Below are 24739 nucleotides of genomic sequence, written 5' to 3'. Positions count from 1 at the left end.
CATCCCCAACTATCCTCCTTAGCTCGTTGAAGTTTGCCCTCCTAAAGTCTAGGGCTGCTGCCTTACTGCATGCCTTTGCCACCTTGTGCTGGGTGGTAAATTCCAGCAGGCGATGATTGCTGTCGCCCTGGTGGTCAAGCACCCGCAGCCCCCTCACCAGGTCATCACCCGTAGCCAGCACTAGGTCCAACAAGGCATCCCCCCTGGTGGGGCTGTGCACCTCCTGGGTTAGATGGAGGTCCTTCACTCTACCTATGTGATCCCAGTCTAGTGCTCTCACCTTTGAATCATCCTTCCTTTTTTGCCAAGCTAAACTGATAGAGTTTTAGAGAGTATGTGTGTTTGTTTAGATTTATAAAATACACATCAATATATAGGACCTACTAAAATTGTGCTTTTGTGTTTTTTGCAGAAAATGTGAAATCAGGTATTTTCTGTGAAAAACAGTAGGTTCCACAATTTTGGCAGGCTTGATACAACCCCCCGCCCAACTTACCAGCAAGGAGAGAAAAGCAGGAAGGGGGGAGAAGCCCAGCCCTGCAGCCTTGGGGCACGGGGGGGAGGGAGCAGATAAGAGGCTGAGCCTGTGATGTAGACTCAGTAAAAGCACCAGTCCCAGGCCAGTCAGGGAACCAACAGGGTTTCAGTGACATCTTTTCAGCATCCAGAGGCATGCTGCTGCAGCATACTGCAGCCTGAGGAGGATTATGCTGCAGTTTGGGGCCATCTGCCAACCTGTGGCAAGGGGTGGGACCAACAGGGCCCTTCAGCCAATCAGAGGTGAGGGTGGGGGTTTCCACAATAAGCCCATAAAAAGGGCAGCCAGTTCTGCGATTGGCCTGCAAAATCACCCATCTGCTGCCTTGATTTGGGTAGGTCCCTATTAATATATTATAATTTCAATACCTTGGCATGTATTAAAATGCAGTCATACTAAAACAAACTAAAATAAAACCAGTAGCTATCCAAAAACAGCAGAAAGACAAAATTCCACCCAGTCCTAACACTCCATTTTTGGCACACAACATATGACTGCATTTTAATACATGCCTGTGCATGGCCTCAGCCTTAACAGATTAGTGCTACTTTGGACCATGGTGTGGAGGGAGTGAATTACAGAGTTGTGAGTCTCTCCTTATCCGTCAGGCTGAGGGAACTCCAGCTTGAGTGATTCCTGATTACAGCTGTAGCAAAATAAAAGACCTGTTTTAGAAAATGGGTTGGCAATAAGCCATTTAGGAGTTTTCTGGTCAAAATCTATACTTTCAAATATACCTAGAAAGAAAAAGGCACCCAGTAAAGAGTTGTCCATATGTAACATGTGAAGACATACTGCTAATTTCTCTTTATTCCTGCTGGAAAGTTCTTCCTTATGCCTTATTCCTGCCATAAAGTGCCAAAAATTGAGAGAAAATTCACATAACCTGGTAACAAGTAAAAACGGTCTCACCCTTTCAGTCTGTCATGTTCTTCATTTTCCATGCATTTACACACTTCTCAATACCTCCTGTTGCAGACCACTTAGGTGCCCTGCTCCTTTAAAGAGTGGAAACTGCTAGGGAAAGAGCCCTAGTAGTGAGTGGGGAGCCCCCAGCTTCTGGTTACCAGGGCAACCAGAGTGAGCTAATGGCCCACACTTGCCAGCGGTCAGCTGACTGGAAGGGGTGGGGCCTGGCTCACATATAAACCTCAGGCATGAGGCCAGGATGGTTGTTCCCTGCCAGCAGCCAAGGGGGAAGGAGCTCTCCCAGAGCAATCAAAGGGGAGAAGCCTGACTGCAGGTACAGCCTCTGATACTGGTGAGGGACAGAGCACCCCTGGGGTGGCTTGAATGATGTTATAGCCCAGGGGCTTGTGTTTTATTTGCTGGATAACACTGGTGGTTTGGGTGAGGCTATTAGCGGATGGAGGAGGCCTCATAGGAGACCCATGGCAGCATGGAGACCCCGGCACCAGAGAGGGCACAGCATTTTGGGGTGCACTGACCCTGGCGCTAGAGAGGGTGCAGCACTTTACAAGGCTGTGGAAAGCCCAGGCACCAGGGAGGCGCAGAGCGAGACAGGGCCGCAGAGGGCCCAAGCGCCAGTGAAGGCACAATGCAAGACAGGGCCGCAGAGAGCCCAGCGAGGACCAGGGGGCCAAATTATAACAAGGCCCAGACCAAAGGCCCAGACCAAACAACATCAGTTCCATCTGCAAGGCTTGGGGTGTGGTAAAGGGATGGTTGGAGCTACGCACAGCCCATAAGGCAAAAGTAACCCAAAATACCCATTGTAATGTCCATCCTGGAGCTGGACCCACGGGGTCCTAAGAATCAATCTTGACTGTGTCCAAGAGGACTTAGAGGTGGCCTCCCTATTAATCATTCGATCAAAGACCTGGCAGACAAGAATCAAGGGTGCCCATTGGGCCAACTTGGCATGATAAGGGGGCCTTGGGAAGATCACAGCCATCCTACAGGACTCCGTCCTGTGACGCATCCCCTTTTTGAAAACGTAAGGGAATAACCAACACCTCCATTACTGATCTTCACTACATTGATGCCCAGGAATCCAGGTTTTCCGTTTCCCACTGTAAAATGCAGATTTGATCCTTTAAAGAAGAAAAACCAGTAGCTGAAAAACAGCAGAAAGACGAAATCCCATCCAGTCCTAACACTCCATTTTTGGCACACAAAATAGAACTCTCTCCATGTCCTCAGCCTTAAGTGATTAATGCTCTTTTCTCCATTACAGATCTCCATCACAGATTTTCCCTTTTAAAGGAGAAAAATGTGGGAAACCACAGGTTTCCCCTTGCAGGCTGATAGCAGCTCCTTACAGGCTGGAAGGCTGGAGGCTGGGGGGAGTTAGGGGCAGCCAATTGGAGGCAGGGGGCACCATGTGTATGTGTATGCACATACACACATTGCTGGCATACAGCCAGACAGGGTAAAGAGCAGTCCCAGCAGCCTAATACAGGTAAGTGTATTGGGGGGCAGACTTGGAGGGCCAGGGCTTGGGAACTGTCCATCCTCTGTGCATGAGCGCATGTGTGCGTGGGTGGAGAAGGGATAGGTACCTGCTGGTGCTAGGGGAAGGTGTCTGGGCACCAGGGCTGTGGTAAGGCAGGAGGGGTCTAAGGCAGTGCTTGGTGCCACCAGTGAGCCCAGCTCTGTGCTGTTGCCAGTGGGGCCTGCCCAGAGGTGCCTGCCCCTCCAACAGAAGTGGGGATGGTCCTTCAGGGCCAGCAGGGAACTGTGTGGTCAGGCCAGAGGCCAATGCTCATGCTCTCAAGGGTAGGGCTGGAGCAGCCAGGAAGGGCTGCCCAAGGGGGAGACCATGGCCAGGCCACCTGGTGCACTGGGGAATCCTCAGCCTGAGGCAGAGGGCGCCACAGGCATCCCCTCCTCCTCCTCCCTCCAGGCCATACCAGGGCCAGACTCACTCCAGTGTCGCCCACACAAGCCAGAGCCAGCACAGCTGCTGTGCTCTGGCCAGGTGGGACAAAGGCTGCCTGGATCCCCTTGCCCTCCTCCTGCTGCCTGCAGCATGGTCCAGTCCTGAACCACACTCTGCTTTATGCTGCTGCTGGTGCTGGTCTTCCCTGCTGCACCACAGCACAGCCCCAGCACCAGTCCCAGTCCCAGTCCCAGAGGGCGGCACAGAGCAGTGTGTGGTGCCCCAGCTGCTGCCTGTGCTTCTGCATGAGGTATGCTGCATGCACTTCATGCTGGAGGCCCTCCCTACTGTGTCCCTGCAGACAACCATCCTACGAGTCCACACAAGGCTGGGTGGGGTAGGCACAGGGGGTTGCAGGTCAGGAGTGGCATGGCAAAGGGGAGTGTGGGACTGAGTCAGAAATGAGGGGCACTGGCAGAGCTGGGGGTACGGGTTTGGGAATGAGGGTCAACAGCATAGGTAGGAGCAGGGCACCAGCATATCAGGGCTGCTCAGTACCATAAAACAGCTGGGGGAACAGCTGCTGCTGGACCCGCATCCTGGTAAGCAAAGGGCAGGGGGCGCTCTGATTTTCCATGATAAAATAAACCAAAATCAAATGCCAAAATATATAGGTATTTAGAATTTATTTTATTACTGAGGCACTGCGGTAGGCTTCCAAACTATTTTAAAATACTAAATATATAAATAAAACACTGTGTTCAGCTTATGTCTATATAGATAGAGAGATAGAGATATAGATATGCTGTTTCATTTTAATTGCAGAAAAATGTGGATTTGGGGGGTTTTAGTCAGAGAATTTTTTAAATCAGAATTGTGGATTTTTTAATAGAGAAGACCAGGATCCCTGTATGATGATTGTATTGTGTGTGCCCACTCAGTTGAAAAGCTCCAAATCTGCAAGACATATGAAATTCTTGGACTTGCTGTCAACTTCACAAAACCCAAGATATTTTACCAACCCACCCTAAACCAACCAGCTGTTCCTTCCCATATTACAATAAGAGGGCAACCTGTAAAGCATTTTTCCTACCTGGTAGCCACTATCCCCCAAAATAAGCATAGATAATGATATTCAACACAATAAAAACAGAGATGCCCAAAAGCAACACTGGCTAAAATCATGGCTTTGAAAATGACATCAGGACCTAAAACAAGCTCCTTATCTACCAGGCCACTGTCCTCTCTACCCGACTGAATGGGTGTGAAATTTCAATGACATATTGGAAACAGCTGAAAGCTTTGGAACATTACCATCAGTGTTGTCTTTAGAAAATTGTCCACATCAATTGGAAGGACAAGCAAAAGAATGAACACCAGCATCCTGATTCAAGTAAACACCATCAGCATTGAAGTCCTGTTTATATGGCACCAGCTCCATACCTGGGAGACTCAAGAACTGAATCATCCTCTATGGCACTATGATGTATGACAAGGCATCAATTATTTTGCACATACTTACCTCACTATGAAGATGTATAGATGAGAGAAACAAAGGGAAAGAACTGTGACTAACATCCCCAGGACCTATTCCTTCCTCCTGGAACTATTTGTCACATTTGCACAGTGTGAAGATCTCAGATCAGGCTTTTCAATCATCTAAAGCCTCCCTGCTTACTTTCCTATTTACTGGAACAAGAGTCTGCCACTGCCGTAATGATGCCCTTCAGCATCTGTACTAGCAGGAGTTTCCTAATGGCAGATGGCCTTACTGTAGTCTAGTAGAGAGGTGATGAAATGTGTAGAATGGAGACAGGTTCATTGACTACCAAGGTGGAAGTCTCTTAGCCAAATGGAAATGGTAAAAAGGAGTAATTACAGGTACTGCTACATAAGAGCTTAGCATCAGAGAGTAATCTAGGAAAACAACTAAAAAACGACAGATTGAATTGTAGGTGTGCACACCTGAAATGGAAACTCTTCAAAATACTTTCTCTATCAACCAGTATAGCCACCATCCTCTTTGGTTTCAGCTTCAAACAACCAGAAGGCTATTAGCTTGGGCTTCCACTGCTCTCAACTGAAGAGAGATCCATTGTAGGTAGGGCCAAACTTACAACTTCACAGGTTAAAACAGACACTTTGAATTGTACTTGAAAACAAATTGGAGTAAGCACAGAATTTGAAAAATGGGTATAATGATGTTCCCTCTGAAAAGCACATAGCCAACAGGCCATTATAATCCATGCTAGTTGAAGTTTCCAAATAGACTTCAAATGCAGGAACACGAAGAATCTATTATTGCAATGCAATCTCCTGGGGCCAAGGGCCTGAATAAATATATCATGGTCTATATGTGAAAGGAATACTCATTTTCTGTAACACAGAGAAAACAAAATCTTTTTGTTCATGGCTGCTGGATCTTAAGAAGCAAATGGAAATCAAACAAGCCTCCTAGAGAATGATCCTGACCAAATAATGGAAGGAATATATACTATACACACACAGCACACTGAAATAGCACAGACCTGTTGAAATCAGATCTTCTAGCCCTACTAACATTACAAGGATAATGAATGTAATAGTAAAGTTTCAATGTATGGATGATGAAGAACAGAGTGCAGTCAGTTCTGTACCCATTGTTTCCACTGAAACTATGCTTGAGGGCTGTGTCTACTCTACCTTTATGAGATGGCTGAGAGCAAAGTGGGGTGGATCCATTATGTCTTGTAAGCGCAGGGAGGTTATGCAATGGCTGTTGTGACTGTTGTGAAGTATGCTCAGTGCCTGGGGAAAGATTTTGTTTCAACCTCCATTTACTCAAGCTGTGAGCATTGGGCTTGCTGAGAAAGAGAATTCCCCGTTATTCCTACCCTTTTGTTTTGAACTCTTCTTCCTAGTGTTTCTATATCACAACAACCTTCCCACATTTTTCTTCATGAACTGCAAATGATAGGCAAAGCAGCCTTCTGACTTGAATTTTTTTTTCCCAGCCAAGTCCTACCAAGCAGCCTTGAAAAAACTGGGATTTTTTATTGAAGCAGTGATGCATGGAGTTGTGCTTTATGTAAAAAAGGTGTATGGCTGCTCAGAGCTCCAGTATGAAACTGGAGACAAGCCTGTTGAAAATTCTTGGGTTAGGGTTAGAGGGCAGAACGACAAGGGTGATATTGTGGTAGAGGGCTGTTATAGATCACTAGACCAGGAGGATGAGATGGATGAGGCTTTCTGCAGACAACTAGTGGAAATTTCCTGATTGCAGGCCCTGGTTCTCATGGGAGACTTGAATCACCATGACATCTTCTGGGAGAGCAATACAACAGTGCACAGGAAATCCAGGACATTTTTGGAGAGTGTTGGGAACAACTTTTTGATGCAAGTGTTGAAGAAGCCAACTAGAGGCTAAGCTCTTCCTGACCTACTGCTCACAAATAGGGAAGAATTGGTGGGGAATGTAGAGGTGGGTGGCAACTTGGACAACAGCAACCGGGAGAGGATTGAGTTTGGGATCCTGAGGAAAGGAAGGAAGGAGCGCAGCAGAGTAAGGACCCTGGACTTCAGAAAAATCAGACTTAGACTCACTCAGGGAACTGATAGGCAGGATCCTGGGGGAGGGCCATCTGAGAGAGAAAAGAGTTCTGCAAAGCTGGTTGTATTTTAAAGAAACCTTACTTAGGGTGCAGGAATGAACCAGCCCAATGCACAGGAAGACTAGCAAGTATGGCAGAAGACCAGTTTGGTTTAGCAGGGAACTTTTCAGTGAGCTAAAACACAAAAAGGAAACTTACAAGAAGTGGAAACTTGGGCAGATAACCAGGGAGGAGTATAAGAGTATTGCTCAGGCTTGCAGAGATGAAATCCAAAGTGCAATTGGAGTTGCATATAGTAAGGGATATGAAGGGTCACAAAAAGGGTTTCTACACATATACCATCAATAAAAGGAAGATCAAGGAAAGTGTGGGTCCTTCACTGAAAGGGCGATGCAACTTGGTGACAGATGATGCAAAAAATTCTGAAGTACTCAAATGTCTTTTTCACCTCAGTCATCATAAGCAATGTCAGCTCCCAAACTACTGCACTGGCAGCACAGTTTGGGGAGGAGATGAGTGACAAAAGAACATGACTAGGGACTACTTGGAAAATCTAGACGTGTACAAATCCATGAGGCTGGATGGGATGCACCCAAAGGTGGTGAGGGAGTTGGCTGATACGATTGCAGAGCCTCTGGCCATCATCCTTGAAAACTTATGGTGATCAGGAAATGTCCCAGAAGATCAGAAAAGGGCAAATATAGTGCCCATCTTTAAAAAAAGGAAGAATGAGGATCTGCGGAGCTACAGACTGATCGGCCTCACCTCAGTCCCTGGAAAAATCATGGGGAAGGTCCTCAAGGAATTAATTTATAAGCATTTGGTGATTAGGAAGAGTCAGCCTGAATTCACCAAGGGCAAGTCATGCCTGACTAATCAGACTGTGTTCTATGATGAGATAATAACTGGCTTTGTGGATGCAGAAAGACCAGTGGATATGATATACCTTGACTTTAGCAAGGCTTTTGAAAGTTTCACACAACATTCTTGCAGACAAGCTAAAGAAATACAGATTGGATGGATAGACTGTAAGGTGGACAGAAAACTGCCTGAATCGTCAGGCTCAGGGGAATAGTAATCAAAGGCTTGACATCTAGTTGGCAGCCAAAATCAAGTAGAGTGCCCCAGAGGTTAGTCCTAGGCCCAGTTTAGTTCAGTATCCTCATCAGTAACCTGGAAGATGGCATAGAGTGCACCCTCAGCAAGTCTGTTGATGATACCAAGCTGGGGGGAGTAGTAGGTATGCTGGAAGGTAGGGCTAGGATTCAGAGAGACCTTTACAACTTGGAGGATTGGCCCAAAAGAAATCTCATAAGGTTCAATAAGGAGAAGTGCAAAGTCCTGCACTTAGAGAAGAACAATTCCATGCACTGGTACAGCTCTGCAGAAAAGGACCTGGGGGTTAAAATGGGCAATAAGATGAATATGAGCCAACAGTGTGCCCTTGTTGCAAAGAAGGCTAACAACATATTGGGCCGTATTAGTAGAAGCGTTGCCAGCAGGCTGAGGGAAGTGTTTATTCCCCTCTATTCAGCACTGGTGAGGCCACATCTGGAGTACTGTGTTCATTTTTTTCCCCTCACTACAGAAAGGATGTGGACAAATTGGAGAGAGTCCAGTGGAGGGCAGTGAAAACGGTACAGGGGTTGGGGCACATGACTTATAGGGCAAGCTGAGAGAACTGGGCTTATTTAGTCTGAAGAAGAGAAGACTGAAGGGGGACTTGATAGCAGCTTTCAAGTACCTGAAGGGTAGGCCTGTGAGAAGCAGCTAGTATTCGCTTTGGATTCGGCCAATTCAGGGGACAATGATTTGATTTGGTGATTCGAATCATTGTCCCGAATCAATTCGGCCAAATCTCCAAATCACCCAGGCCCATCCCCTGCCCACTCTCTCAGCCCAGCAATGACTGCCCCACCTGCCCCAGCTCCCAGCCCTTTGGAAAAAAAAAAGCCCTGACTCAGCAGTGCTGCCAGGTGGGAGGGCAATCCTTGCTGCCCCCCGCTGCCCCATGCTGTAGGGGGGGGCTCTGCATGAGCCCCCTGCCCCATCCCCACTGTCCCAGTCCTCCCCCATGGCTGCCCCACCTGCCACAGCTCTGGCACTTTTTAAGAAAAAAAAATGAGAAAAACCCCAGACACATCATTCCTGCTGCTGGGGGGTGATCCCTGCTGCCTCCTGCCACATGGGGGAGCTTTACACGAGCCCCCTGAGGCCCCAAGGCTGCTGCAGGAGGGGAGAGTGTGGGGTTTTTCTTATTTTTTTTTTCTTAAAGGGCCGGAACTGGGGTGGGCAGGGCAGCCATGGGGTGGCTGGGGGAGCAAGGGGGGGTCAGAGCCCCCCACACAGCATGGGGCAGTGGGAAGCAGCGGGAATCACCCTCCGCCCAGCAGCAGCAGCAGCAGCTGGTGAGTGGGGCTTTTTTTTTAAAGCACTCGGAGCTGGAGCAGGTAGGGTAGCCATGGGGGGGGCTGGGGGAGCAGGCAGGGGATGGGGCCTGGCGGGGGTCCTCCCATGGTCCCCTCCCCTTTCCTTCAGCCCCTCGCCTCCCACTTACTAGCTCCTAGTCTGGCTGCAGCTCCATGCTGCTGCCACTGGGGACTGTCTGAATCCACAAAGCTCTCCAAACCTTTTCCGAAGATTCAGAGAGCTTCAAATCGATTTGGACCTTTTAATTGGTCCCCTGATTCAATTCAAATTCAGAGATTCAGCCACCAAATCAGGCCAATTCTCCTTAACATCGAATCACCGTCTGAAACTTTGAGCAGCCCTACCTGCATTTGCAGGTATCAAATTTGGTTGCGATTAGCCATTTTTACTGCACAGTAAGGGCATGTAAGTATAGACGTGCACCTGTACTGTGCAGTAAATTGAGCTAATTGTGTAGATGCGCCCATTGACTCAGAAGTGACTTCATGAACTGCCTTCTCATTATCTAATATTATTCATATCTTCCCTCTTTTTTTCAAATGAAAACTCAGGCACTTATTTTCTCATGTCTTTCTCTGCATAATAGCCATGGTCATTTTGCTTCTTTTCATATTCAGTTTGTAAGAGAGCCTGGGGGAACAGAATTATCTGCAAGATAGTTTGACATCCTTGATCTTTGTTTCTGAATCCTGTAATTTACTTTAAAGCACATGTTCTCTCTCTCTCTTGCCATGAAACACAGTAACTTATTTAAGCGTCAAACAGGATGTTAATGAGTCCTGCAAGATAGTCAAAGATACAGCTGTTCAAGTTAGTTTCTGTAAATAATTCTGTATGATCTTTGCTAAAGTTATTTTAAAAGCTATCTCCAGAGTCTACTTGTTCCTTACCACACTTCAACATTAGAAAAGGGGAATGTTCATTTACCAGTTAAAACTCCATTAAGCCAAGCACTTAAGCACACACTTAAGTGTTTTCCTTATTGGACAGATTACAATATTTTTGCTCATATGAAACACTGTACTCATTGAATGGTCCTATAAAAATCAACAGATTAAATTAAATCAGTTTGAGAAGTAAGGTGAAACCTTCACTTATCTCAGCAGTGTAATCTCAAAACAACAAGAGTGTGTATGTAGGGTAATATAATACGTTACTATTATTCAAATGCTCTTGTCACTAGAACTGTGATTATTAATTATTCATTATCCTTATACTTGCTACATACACCAGAACACACATCTGAACATCAGCATCTTTACTTTTTATGTAGAGAAGTACACATCTTTTCTTCTGCTGGACCTCAAGCTCCCAAAGCCTTCCAGACTAAGTAGTGCAAATGACTACGTATTCAACATGATGTTCCGTTTTGTTACTACTTCTTCCAACACCTGTGTTTCTCCCCTACCAAGTTGAAGCAGATGTCCAGGGTCTTAAACACTAGCTTGTCGTTAGGGGAGAAATCAGTTCGATGGAATCTTAGTATATTCTAAATGTGGCTTGCTTTATTTACAGGTATGAGAACAAGACGGTTGAACAACATACGAAGCAGTTCTTTCTTTCAGGAATCTCAGGTAACATCTATGCCTGGTTCCCTTCCCAAGGTGCAACTCTGCTTTCAGAATAGACTAATAAGAGTGGAGGCTATGAGCAAACTCTGCTGTTTACACAGTTCCCTCCCTTCCTGAAACTGTCCAGGCACAAAAACTTTGCACAATCCCAAATCTAAACAACAACACAGAAATCAAAACTTGCTTTCACATTAAAAAGTTAGAAGATTGTATAATAATGCTAATTGGTGATGCCTGCTGTACCCATATACTGTACCAATAGTGGTTTGCAGCAATAGTACATAACTGCAAAGAGTTTCTGTTTGGATCAGCATCTATACAACTGGGTGCATAACCAAGTCTCTTCACTATAATACAAACTCAGCTGCAAAGGAATATTTTTCGTAGTAAAAAGATGCCATTTCCTTTTCTTTATTGATGCTCCTCAATTTGTTTGCCATAAAATTTGATCTGAAGACTACATATTAATAATATTCCCACTGGTGAGGTTAGTATCAAACTGAGACATTGCATGAACTTAATCCTTCTTCTCTACATTATTGTGGCTTGGTGCCGACTTTTGTGGGTCATTCCAAAAAGATACTGTATCACACATGTGCTTTTTATTCACAAGAAGGGATGGAAGTCTATTTTTTTCTTCAGGCCAGCGGTAAATTCACTTTCCCTGCTGATACCACCACTTTCAAACCTTGTTATTTTCTCTTGCTTGTTTCAGATTTGCCAATAAGATGAATTTGGTGATATAAAGAATACAGTTCAACCTGCTCTGGCTGCGTCTACACGAGTTGTTAGTGCACAGTCATTTAGGGCTTGCGTACCCAAGTACTAAATGACTGAGCAGTAACTGGTACAGGAGCATCCCCTCACAGCCTGTTACTACTGTGCAGTAGCATCGCATCATGGTTCATGCCCTATAACCCTACTGTGCAGTAGTAACAAGCTAGTGCGCAGTAAGTGTCTCATGTAGACATGGCCTCTGACTAATTATTGCCTGGAAGCTGATGTGCTTTGACATTCTAAAAACCTTGGGATAATTTACACTGGCTTCCATTCCTTCTTTCAGGAAGGCAGCAATAGAATAACCTGGTGGCATTTCCTTTTACAGCTGCTTACACAGAACAGGAGCTTAGCACTAGGAGCAGGTATTAAATTTGGTTGCAATTAGCCATTTTTACTGCACAGTAAGGGCATGCAGGTGTAGACGCACACCTGTACTGCACAGTAAATTGGGCTAAGGTGCATTACAAAATCCCTGGTGACATATCACAGAACCCCAAGTTTTGGCAGAACACAATTTAAAAACCACTGGACTAAGCAATAAACCTGTCTTTTTCTGAAAAGAAAGTAACTTTTCCTTTTTTTGCTTTGCCATTTTTCTATCCAGTTGCATTGAGAAACTAATGCTAGTAAGTATTGTACTTGCAATTTAAATAGTTTGAAGTTAGTGATGCCACATGCCTGACTAGCACAATGAGCCACCTAGCTATGGAAAAGGATGGAGTAAGCAATAGTCATTCAGAAATGGAAAATTAGGGTACATCTTCTAGGTGCATATTAAAACCCAAACCAAATATTTTACTAGTTAATTATTGCAATTAGCGGACTTAGTACTCCTACAAAGCAATTTCCTTTTGGTGGGCAGCTATAGAGCTGCTTTTGGACTTTCAAAATAATATTTTCCTGAAAAATGCCATTTTGGCAAAAATCAAAATTTTCTGTGGGAAATTTCTAGTTTCCTCCAAACTATTACATTTTCTGTAAGGAAAATGAAAACAATGTATTTGATTTTGAGTTGGCTCAACCTTACATTCAAAATGTTTCCGTTTGATGAATTGACCCAAAAGGTTTGACCTGAAATGTCATTACCTTACTGAGTCATGTTGCTTCATGTTTTGGCGTCTCATATGCCCATTCTCCAGAGGTGCACCAGAGCCACTCTGTACCCTGAAAAGCAGCAGTACCTGGAACAACTGCTGCACTACTGGTGGTAGGGCTGTGGCCAGCTATCAGCTGCATTAGTGGTTATTTTTGTGCTCTCCCCTGGCCCCACAAGATAGCACACATGTATGAGGTTGGGGTTTCAAGGGGCGGGCCATAACACCCCTTGGTGGCTCCACAAATGTGCCCTGCTCCACCCTTTCTCACCTTGCTGGAATAATAAATATAACAGGGAGGCTGCCAACAGGCCTTTGCATGACCCTAGTCCAACTAGACCCCCACTGTGGTTCCTCGGCACGCTACTGGTCTCTATTATCCTCTGCCTAGGCGTCAGGCCCCTAGCTGGGCCTTGCCATGTCTCTGCCACTGCAGGGCACCTAAATCTTTAGGGGCTAATTGTGTGGCTCCAATCCTCCCTTCCACCACGCCCCAAGCCTCACAGGTGCTAAAGTAACATTGTTCTCCTGTTGGGGCTTTGGCCTCTTCAGCCTCCACCCTTGACTCTCAGTTAGGCCTTCTAGCCCAGGCCCACTATATGAGACCTGGCTTTGAGACTTTAGCTTTTGTTCAGCCCTTTTAGCCACAGGGCCCCTGGCTCCTGTCTGCTGGGCCCCTAATCCCCATTTAATCATGCCCCTCTTGGAGGCTGGGCCCCCAGCTCCTATCTGACTGTGTGGCCTAGCCCTCTGCCCGTCTCTGGGCTCAACTGTTGCTTGAGCCTTGAGCCTGCCCGTGGCAGGGCTCAAGGTGACTGTGTGCCTCTCAGGCACTAATGGGACCTCTGTATACTGCCCCTACACTCCCAACCCAAACAACTGATGTAACTGCAATGTAAATAATAGACCACTGGGCTTTAACATAAGCATAAAGGAGAAGCAGCCCTCTGCCCCTTTAAGAAGGCAAACCTTCCCTCCCGTCTAATGCCGGCATACTTTCCAGCCCTGGCCTAGGCCTGCAACCTTCCTGAGCCTCACTGGGGTTCCATGCATAGAATCAGAAAATTAGGGTTGGAAGGGACTTCAGGAGGTCATCTAGTCCAACCCCCTGCTCCAGGCAGGACCGTCCCCAACTAGATCATAGTTTCTAGGGTCAGAAGGGACCTGAACAGATCATCAAGTCCGACCCCCTGCCCTGGGCAGAAACGAGTGCTGGGATCATAATACCCAAGCCAGATATCTATCCAACCTCCTCTTGAAGACCCCCAAGGTAGGGGAGAGCACCTCCTCCCTTGGGAACCCATTCCAGAGTCTGGCAGCCCTAACTGTAAAGTAATGCCTCCTAATATCAAGCCTGAACTTGCTCTCAATCAATTTGTAGCTGTTATTTCTTGTTATACCAGGTGGTACCTGGGGAAACATAGCCTCACTTATTTTCCCCTGGTCCCCCCTGGTGAGTTTATAGATGGCCACCAGATCCCCTCTCAGTCTTCTCTTCTGGAGGCTAAATAGATTCAAGCCCTTTATTCTATCTTCATAGCAACTGGCCTGCTGCCCCCAACCATGCAAGTGGCCCTCCTCTGGACCCTCTCAAGGTTAGCCACATCCCTCTTGAAGTGTGGTGCCCAGTACTCCGACTGCGACCTGACCAGCGCCACATAGAGGAGAAGGATAGCCTCCCTGGACCTGCCTGTGATGCATCTGTAGATGCAATGACAAGGTGCAGTTAGCCTTAGTGACCGCTTCCTCACATTGATGGCTCATGTCCATCCTGTCAACAATGACTCCAAGATCCCTTTTAGCTACTGTGTTGTTAAGAAGTGTTCCCCAGCCTTCAGGTATGTTACAGGTTCCTTCTCCCTAGATGCAGAACCTTGCACTTGTCTGCATTGAATTCCATCCTATTCTCATCCGCCCACCTCTGTAACCTGTCTAGATCTAGTTGGATTTTGTCCCTCCCCTCCAGTGTGGCCACTTCTCCCCCCATCTGTGTGTCATCAGCGAACTTCGATGGCGTGATTTCCACGCCCACCTCCAATTCTCTGACAAAGATGTTGAAAAGCACAGGCCCAAGGACTGAGCCCTGGGGAACTCCAATGCCCACATCCCTCCAGGTCAAAAATGATCCGTCCACCACCACTCTCTGGGTGTGACCATTGAGCCAATTTGCCACCCATCTGGCTGTATAAGCATCAGTGCCTCAGTTGCCTAGTTTTTTATGAGAATGGGGTGAGAAACAGTACCAAAGACCTTCTTGAAGTCCAGGTAGACAACATCCACCCCAATGCCCACATCCAAGGACTTTGTGACCTGGTTGTAAAAGGAAACAAGGTTAGTCAGGCAGGATCTGCCCTCAATGAACCCGTGCTGGTTGCCCCTGATTATTACCTCCCATGCTGGGCCCCCACAGATGTGTTCCTTGATAATTTTCTCAAAGGTCTTCCCAAGGACTGAGGTGAGACTAACTGGCCTATAGTTATCCGGGATCTTCTTTCTCCCCTTCTTGTAAATGGGGACCACACTGGCCTTTTCCAGTCCTCTGAGACCTGGCTTGAGCACCATGAGTGCTCATACAGCTGTGCCAGGGGCCCTGCTATGACCTCCACCAATTCCCTCAGTACCCTCGGATGAAGAGCATCCAGGCCTGCTGATATATACACGTCCAGCCCCTCCAAGAGTTCCCTAACTAAATCATCCCTGACTCTAGGCATAACTTCACGTCCCCTGAGCCTGTCCGTAATCCTAGTGGGGGAGTTGTCCCAGTCCCTGCTCAGAAATACGGAGGCAAAGAACTTGTTGAAGAGATCAGCTTTTTCCTTCGCTGCAATCACCAAATTGCCAAGGCTGTCATATAGGGGCCCCGCATTACCCGGTGCCTTCTTCTTATTCCCTATGTATTTGAAAAAGGACTTTTTGTTATCCTTAATTTTAGTTGCCAGCCCTAGTTCCGTCTCTGCCTTGGCCTTACTAACCGCCTCCCTGAAATCACAAGCAATGGAGGTATAATCCTCCTTGGTGATTGCCCCTTTCTTCCACTGATTGTATGCCACCTTTTTTGCCCTTAGGCCCTCCTGGATGTCTTTACTGAGCCAAGGGGGGGAGGGGTTAGCACTCTTGCCCCCTTTGGTTCTCTTTGGGACTGACTCCCTTTGAGCTTAGAGGATCATTTCCTCAAGGAACAACCACCTGTCCTGGATTCCCATCTCATTGAAGCTCCAAGCCCCAATGTCTCTCTTACTAATCTCCTTAGCTCATTGAAGTTGGCCCTCCTGAAGTCAAGGACTTTTGCCTTACTGCTTGCTTTCACCACCCTGTACCAGACAGTAAATTCCAGCAGACGATAGTCACTAATGCCTAGGTAGTCAAGCACCCACAGATCCCTCACCAAGTCATCTCCTGTGGCAAGGACCAAGTCCAGCAAGGCTTTTCCTCTGGTGGGATTATGTACCTCCTGGGTTAGGTGGAGGTCCTGCATGCAGGCTAAAAACCTATATGAGCAATTAAACCTGGCTGACTGATCCTCCCAGCAGATGTCTGGGTAGTTTAGGTCTCCCGTGACAACCACATCCCTTGTCCTTACAGCCTTCGTGAGCTGACCCAAAAATTCCAGGTCCAGCTCATCCCCCTGGTGAGGTGGTCTGTACACCCCTTTCCCCATGACCCCCTTGCATTCTAACCCAGAGTGCTTTAGTTTGCCCCTCTTCTGAACCCATCCTGATCATTGAGGACATATACTCTTCTTTAACATAAAGCGCAACACATACCCCTTTTCTCCCTACTCTATCTCGTCTATACAACCTATAGCCCTCGATGTTTCTGTCCAGGCCACTTTTGCAGCACATGCAAAACAATTTGTGGATGAGGAAGGATATGATCACAGTGGCCATTAAAGAAGCAGTGTTTCCTCCTTCCACATTTATTTTGCTTGCAGGCATGTCATACTTTCCTGTGTTTCATTTATTTACATAGATATGGCTATAGAGGAACAGCTAGGGTGATTGTCCTCTTGTAGCCCTTATCATTCAAAGGTAAGTCAGATATTTTGATGCTAATATGGATAATTTCTTTTTCATCTTCCTTTGTTCCATTTTTACTCCCTATGACTTTCTTTAGACTTTTAATTCCTCTACCAAACTACAGCCCATTCTGCTTCTGGAAAAACTCACAGAAAACATCTGCAAATGGAAAATACTTTCCCTTGTCTTTCTCCACCTCTTTCCTCTCTTGGGCAACATAAAAATTCACAAATCTTGTATCTCTTTTTCTTTTGGCTCCAATTGCTTTTCTGAACACTTTCTGGTAATTTTACTGCAGCTACACTTTTTTGTTCAAGAAATAAACTACTTCACATTTAAAAGCCACAAATTGTCGCTTCCATTTTGTCAGAGAAGTTGGTCTTTTTCCAAATTTAGAAACACACTCAAGTCTGCCAAGTTTTGTCAAACATCACCTTAATTGTAACAAGAAATATTCATACGTTCTTGGATGGGGGAAAAATATTTGAATGACTTCTTTTTCAATACAAAGCTTTCTTTCTTGGGTGTAAAAAGAAAAGAAAGAGAGAGAGAGAAAGAAGGAGAAAATAGGTAAAAAAATAACAAAGCCAGCTTCAGCTAAGAATTGCTTTGGTTCTGCCACTCTTATAAATATAGAGTATCCCCCCATTCATTTCTGAGGGGCTCTTCAAATGGTAAGATATTATTCGATGTGAGTAAGGGTTGCAGAATCTTGTCCTCAAAAACTAATGGTCAGGAAAGCTTGTGCTAATTCAATTGTACCATTCCTGATCAGCAAGCCTGTTGGATTTAGGATTAATTAACCGAGTACTTACACTGAAAGACTTGTGGGAGAACATGATCATTATCATAGATATTCATTATAATATGATATATTTCAACTCCCCCTCCATTCAGTCTTATGGAAAGCTACCAAGTAGATGAGTACAGTAATTCTTTGTGAAATGATCTTGAAAGCTGCCCAATTTCATTGCTCATATATGCATACTTCTAGTTGGGCAAGATCGGACACAATTTGAAAAAGAAATGATAGAAATATATTCAGAACTGTTTTTAAGTTATAATGCTATAAAAAAGTCATCATTACTGTCTAGATAGCTCACTTCTCATATAAAGCTTTGCTACCTGATCCACTGTAGTGTGCAGAAAAATGTGGGTTTGAATACATTAGTAGTTCTGCACTTGCAATAAAATTCTGAAGTGATTTTCGTTGATTCTCAGCTGCTGGTCTTATACCCTATGAATGCATCTACATATGCACTTTACCGTATGGTAGACTAATTTACTGAGCAGTAAAGTGTCACCATCTATATATGCGCAGCAATTTTGCTTGTGTAAAGTAATTTACAGTGCTGTTGGATTGTCTTGTCAGACACAGGTACTATCCAGTGGTGGAGTAAATTAGTGTGCTTAAATGCACATGTAGATGGTGACTTCAGTATTAGTTTATTCCAGCTTAAACTGCACCAGAGTTTATTCAGTTGCATTAATTGCACATGTAGACATGCCCTGTGTAATTATCAGGAGCATTGTTGGAAAAGGACTACAAGCTTTGATCTCTGAAGGTAGCTGAGAAGTGTGTGCAGTCTCTCCTTTTAAAAAAATGGTGCTCAGAAGTGCTAATTTGTTTACATGCTTCGTTATTAAAGCACCACATCCTTAAAACTGTAGGCATTTAAAATAGAAATACCTATTGTGCATCTGAAGAAGAAATTACAAAGGCTTGTGACAGATGGGAAGTCCCTTTCATAGATATTTTATATGCTGCCAGTTATTCTGTGTGTTTGGGAGGGACAGTAAGTTTGGTTGTTGTATGCCTCTTTTACCACTTCACCAGTTCCAGAGGCTGAAATTGCCATTATTAAAGTAAATTCACATGAAGACACACTGGGTTCATCTACACGAGAAGCTTAATTGTGCAATAGCATAGTTTACTGCAGAGTAAGCATGTGTGTCTACATGTGTGCATGCTTACTCTGCAGTAAACCTCACTAATCATAAGTAAATTTGCAAATGCAAGTAGCAAATTTACTTTTGATTAGTAATGGCTTATTACAGGGGTGGGCAATTATTTTGGGTGGAGGGCTGCTTACCCAGTTTTGCCAGGCTGTCAAGGGCCGCATGAGTAGCCCCGCCCCTAGACAGGTGCCTTGCCCCCTGGTCACCATCTTGGGACCAACGCCCCAATGTCTTGGAACCAATGTGCCAGGTCCAGCACTGGTGGGGCCCAGAATGGGGCACAGGCCAGCAGGGGTCTGTGGAGCCGGGCTGGGCTGCACCAGCAGGGAGGGGGGAGCTGGCCTGACTCCATAGAGACCCTGCCAGCTGGGACCCCGCGCTCCTGCCACCCTGCTCTTGGCCCCACTGGCACTGGCCCTGGGACACTGGTGCGAGCCCTGTGTAACCATTGGCTCCCCACCTGTTCACACCCAGTGCAGCACACAGCCCCTATCCCCTGCTCACCAGCAGGGAAGAAGCTGGTGCTGAGCATGGGGAAAAGTGGCCCCTTGCCTGCCCCATGGCCAGCACCTCGCACAACAGGCACTCACAGCCTGCGTGGGGCTGTCTGGAGCAGACACAGGCAGCCTCATGTAGGCTGCAGGTAGCTGCAGTGCAGGGCGTTAGCCATGGGGCAAGTGAGGAGCCGCTTTTCTCCATGCAGAGAAGGAGCCCAGGGAAAAGCTGAGCGAAGGGGGGAAGCGGCTTATTAACAGTCATGTAGACAGACTGGGAGCACATCTGCTCCCTGTCAGCTGTCCACTAGAGGATGGAAGATTGCTCCCTGCCCCCCAGAGCTGCCTGCTGCTGGGCTGAGCTCTGCCACTGAAGCCTGAGTGGGGAATATATCTTCTTATCCCAGCAGCAGGGAGCTCCAAGCCCCCTGTTCCAAAATCATAATCGGGGAGCAGGGCCTGGGAAATCCTTATCTCCCAGCCCCTTCTTTGCCATCACAGTTGGGGAGCTAGGAGCTAGGAGATCCTTATTTCTCAGTGCCAGCTCTGTGGTCATTTCCCAGCTTGTTCCCACACTCCATGGTTTCTCCCAGGCTCCTCAGCCTTTTCCCCACCCAGCTCCATGCTGTGGAGCTGAACGGAAACAGGCTTCCCAGCCTCTGCCCCATGTGGGGGATGGAGGCTGGGAACTGTCCTGCTCAGGGGCAGGTCCCAGCCCCATGCCCCAACTGGATGATCGAGGCACACAGCTTGGAAAGAGCTGCAGGGTTGGGATATGTTCCAGCCACCTTCCCTGCTATCTGCTACCTGCCCTACTGGTGCATCGGGGCAGGGGGCTGGGACCTACCTCTTCCCTGCAGCTCTTTCCAAGTCCTTTGCCCCTAATCAGGAAGCCAGGGCCAGGATCTCCCTGATGCAGGACTCCCTCTGGTGGTGGTAGGGGCCCATTGCATGGCCCCAGGAAGTGGGAGCAATTTTCTGCCATTAGCAGCAAATCTGCTCCCACTTCCCTGCATGTTTAGATGCCTACCCAGGAATGTTTACTCATGAGTAATTTACTTACAAGTAAACTGATCCTGGATCACATGCATGTGTAGATGCGCTCACTGAGTTGGATCCTTGTCTGGTATAAGTCAGTAATACTCCAATGGATTTAATTGCTTACAGTTAAGCAATGCTGATTTGTGCTAGTTGGAAACCAGACCGACTATCTCCAGTAATTATTTTAAATGCTAACTATGTGCTTGGACATAGAAAAGCTAGTTCTCTTCTAAAACATTTGGCAATAAATGACTAATAACAATGCTCAGGAATTCTCTGAATTGTTAACCTGTAGTGTAGACTGCTGCTCCTGAAGCTGACAATTCTGACTGTTACAGTAGTGGTAAATGTGTATGAACTGACATCATATTTATTTAGCACTACTTATAACAGTCAGAATTGCAATTGGATTTGATGCTGGTATTATTGCGCTTTTGTTTGCCCATCTAATAAATGAGTAGTCAAGATTTTATTCATACAAGTGCAATCATTCTTTTATGGAGAAAGAAAGAGCAGTAATGTTCTTTTCATACCACCACTGCTGCACCTCCCCTAAACTCGCACTGCACCTGCAGGTGGCTTTTGAATTATTTGTATCCCTGTTCTTGGAATTGCTCTTTCTCCTGCTAGTGAATGGAAATCAGTAGTGCTACTTCATTTTACCATCTAGTATAGAACATAGGATAAATTAGCCACCACATTCTACTGAGGCAGGGAAGGAGGAAGATGCTGTGGTCTTTTTGTAAAAGCAAGGGAACTGAAGGTCTCTTTTGTGCATCTTTTTCTGTAAGGAGATCCTTTTCATCTGGTGTGTTTTATTTACAAGTGGCCTGATTAGGGCACAGCGATAGTTTCTTTGGCTCTGTGATTATGCAACAGCACATGCTTTTCAAGCGAGTATAATCACTTCCTTGAAAGTGTCCAGGCCTCATGTAAAAATCTACAGCATAATAATAAGAACAAAATGCTAGTAAGATGGGGAATAAAACTACCATATGGAAAGCATATGGAAGGATTAATACACAGAAGTGCCTAGAAGACTAATTTAATTAATTACACTTAATGTTTTTAATGTAATACTTTTCAGAAGAAAGGTGCTAAAGTATGAAGCATTTTTTTTGGTATGAAACTTTTTTTTTCTTACAAAATGCAGTATATCTTATCTTTTATTATCTTGTTTTTGAGCCTTTTTGCACCTCTCAGCAGAGACATTTGGCAACCTTAATCACCAGTTGGCAGTGGCTTCATGCTGCAGAAAGCATCCTTTACATCATCAACTCTCTGATCACTGTGCCTTGCAAACTAGTCTCTCTATGCCCATTGTGGTAAAAACATGACATTTTGCTTTCTTACCTGTAGCCGAGAAATGAAACAGAGCAGCTACATGGCACTTGCATTCAGAAAATAAAATCACAGATTAAAAATAAATAGCACGTGTATATGTGGGCATAGTTTTCTTTTGTTTGGTTTTGAGGATGTTGAAGAAACTGGGCATAATGGGGACTAGTATGTTCCACTGAATTGTCATAAGACTCGCTTATCAATCCAGAATATGTTATTATGTTTGATTGTTTAAACTGAGGACCCGTCTCCTTGAAATTGGCTGAAGGTCCTTGAGTATGACTGAAGGTTTCCCCAGCAATTTTGATACTTGGATAGGTGCTGGAGCATACCATCAGCAATCAATTGTAAAAACATAGATGATAAGTTGATTTGTAACAGCCAACATAGATTTGTCAAATGCAAGTTAAACTTAACCAACCCAACTTCCTTTTGTAACAAGGTGATGCCTTATGGATGAGGGGGAAATAATGGATGTGATATGTCTTCACTTTTGTAAGGCTTTTTACACTGTCTTCTATGGCAGTCTCATAAGCTAAGAAAATACCGTCTAGACACAGCTGTAAGGTGGTCACATAACTGGTAGCATACTTGTCCTCAAAGAATAGTCATCAATGGTTCAATCTCAAACTAGGAGGAGGTATCAAGTGAGGGTCTCCTAAGGTCTGTCATAGGTCCAGTATTCACAGATTTCATAGACATTAGGGCTGGAAGGGACCTCCTAAAATCATCAGGTCCAGCACCCTTCCCAAAGGGCAGAAAGTCAGCTAGGGTCATAGGATCCCAGCAAGATAACCATCCAAATGTTTCTTAAAAGTGTCCAGAGTAGGTGCTTGCTCCACCTCTGGTGTGAGTCTATTCCAGGCCGTAGGGGCTCAGACAGTAAAGAAGTTTTTCCTTATGTCCAGCCTAAAATGGTCTTGGAGGAGTTTATGACCATTGGACCTTGTCATCCCTTGGGATGCTCTGGTGAACAGGCATTCCCCCAGATCCTGATGCACACCCCTTATGTACTTATAGGCTGCCACCAAGTCACCCCTGAGCCTGAGCCTGCACTTCTCCAGTCTGTAGAGTCTCATAACTTGCAGCCTGTCTTCATAAGGCCTATTCTCTTGTCTGCTGATCATGCGCATGGCTCTCCTCTGGACTCTTTCAAGCTTCTCCACATCCTTCCTGAACTGTGGAGTCCAGAACTGGATGCAGTACTCCAGCAGCTGCCTCACCAAGGCTGAATACAGCAGAGGGATGACATCCTGGGTTTTGCTTGAGATGCATCAGTAGATGCAAGCCAGAATTTTGTTTGCTTTGCCTGCTGCAGTATCACATTGGTGGCTTATGTTCATCTTGTGGTCAGTCATGACTCCCAAGTCTCTTTCAGTCATTGTGCTAGAAAGTGCAGCGTTGCCAAGCCTATAAGTGTGATGTGGGGGGGAGGAGGTTCCCCCCGAGATGGAGCACCTTGCATTTCTCCATATTGAATGCCATCAGATTTTCATCTGCCCACTTGCAAGCCTATTGAGGTTGGCCTGGATCACCAACCTATCCTCAAGTGTGGATGCTTGTCCCCAAAGTTTGGTGTCATCAGCAAACTTAGCCAGCCCACTTCTGGCACCAAAGTCCTGATCATTTATAAAGACATTAAAGAGTATAAGTCTGAGAACAGACCCATGGGGGACACCACTGGTCACTGAGTGCCATGTCAATTCAGTTCCATCAACTACCACTCTCTGGGTCCAACCTCAGAGCCAGTTCCCCAGCCATTGGACTGTAGTGTAGTCGAGGCTCCAGTTGCCCAATTTTTCCATGAGGATATCAAGGGATCACCAGGTCAAAGGTTTTTTTAAAGTTCAAATATATTATATCAACCTCTTCCCTTTGTCCAGGTGATACGTCACTTGTTCATAGAAGGAAATAAGATTGGTTAGGCAAGACCCACCCACAACAAACCCATACTGGCTATCCCTCAGAATGTTGCCTTCTGTTAGCCTGTCAAGAATGGTTTATTTGATAATTTTTCCCAAGACCTTTCTGGGGATTGAGGTCAAACTGAATGGCCTGTACTTTCCCGGATCTTTTTTCCTCCCTTTCTTGAAGATAGGCACCACACTGGCCCTCTTCCAATCTTCAGCTACTTTGCCCAAGTGCCATGAGTTCTTGAATATCCTTGCCACTGGCCACACTATGATGTCTGCCAGTTGCTTTAGCACTCTTGGGTGCAATCTGTTTGGACCAGATGATTTGTGGGTGTCCAGCCTCTCAAGGTGTTCCCTCACAAGATCTATGCCAATGGTGGGCATATATTCACCCTTGCCCTGGTCATCTGCATCATGGTGGCAGGGTGGTCCCTTTGACCTGCTGAAAAACTGATGCAAAGTAATCATTAAGTACATTGGCTTTTCCCTGTGTCCCGGTTGTCAGCTGCCCCAATTAGTTTAGCAGGGGTCCAACGTTGTCCGTGTTTTTCTTCCTACTCCCCACACAGCTGAAGAAGGGCTTTTTTGTGTCCTTGTGTAACAAGGAACCCTAGCCCTATTACTAGAAAGCAGGCCGGTCCCTTTAAGACCAGAACTTTCCGGGCACAGCCTGCTGGCAGGGTAGGGGTTAAAAGCTGAACCTTGCCAGCTAGTCAGGTGACCAGAAGGGGGCAGGCCAGAACTATAAATATCCTAGGCTTGGCAGCAGTTTGGGGGCAGCAGCCAGGGAGGAAGGAGTTTGTGCATAAGAGCTCCACAGAGATGCTTAGCTGCCTGTCCAGCTGATGTACAGGGAACTCCTAATGACTCCCAGAAAAGTTGTGGCAGCCCCACAAGGCAGAGCATAACAGATGGTGGGAAGCAGGAACACAGAGCCATAAAAAAGTAAGCTAGCATGCTGCCGTCTTTTTTTTTTTTTTTTTTTTTTTTGTGGATACCACCGACATACTTTTTTTACCTTGCCTGATAGACCTCTGGTTTGTGGTCGAGGCTGTAGGGGAGGAGGAGCCCTCATTAGCACCTTGGGGAGCAGTCATAAAAGGCCAAAGGGCCTGGTACACTAGTGAGTG

The sequence above is a fragment of the Crocodylus porosus genome, unplaced genomic scaffold (genome assembly GCF_001723895.1).
Source record: "Crocodylus porosus isolate Cpor-Errol unplaced genomic scaffold, CroPor_comp1, whole genome shotgun sequence".
Classification (NCBI taxonomy): Eukaryota; Metazoa; Chordata; order Crocodylia; family Crocodylidae; genus Crocodylus; species Crocodylus porosus.
This window is presented reverse-complemented; position numbering follows the sequence as displayed.